Raw genomic sequence first — 230 nt, 5'->3', positions numbered from 1 at the left:
CAGATTAAGCAAGATCTACTTCACGCTCGACACTCGCCTCTATTATATCGGTCAACATCGTGAGATACAAGCTTTCACTGTCAGTGGGGATCGTGTGAACAAAATTGGGGTATAAAATAGGCCTATAAACACAACTTGATTGTAACTTCCTTGAGTGGCATTTAGTAATTGATGATATTAACACGAACACAATTATATGGATAACAATTACTTTAATAAATAACTTGCGA

General features: G+C 36.1%; 1 protein-coding gene across 1 annotated transcript in view; it reads right to left on the bottom strand.

Annotated features, from left to right (window-relative positions):
• The window catches only part of LOTGIDRAFT_204109 (hypothetical protein), a 66,580-nt gene that overhangs the window by 63,351 nt on the left and 2,999 nt on the right, over positions 1 to 230 (bottom strand). The window lies entirely within an intron of this gene.

This window comes from Lottia gigantea (assembly GCF_000327385.1).
Source record: "Lottia gigantea unplaced genomic scaffold LOTGIsca_39, whole genome shotgun sequence".
NCBI classification, from domain to species: Eukaryota; Metazoa; Mollusca; class Gastropoda; family Lottiidae; genus Lottia; species Lottia gigantea.
The sequence above is the reverse complement of the archived record's forward strand: the minus strand, read 5'-3'. Positions and strand labels throughout refer to the sequence as shown.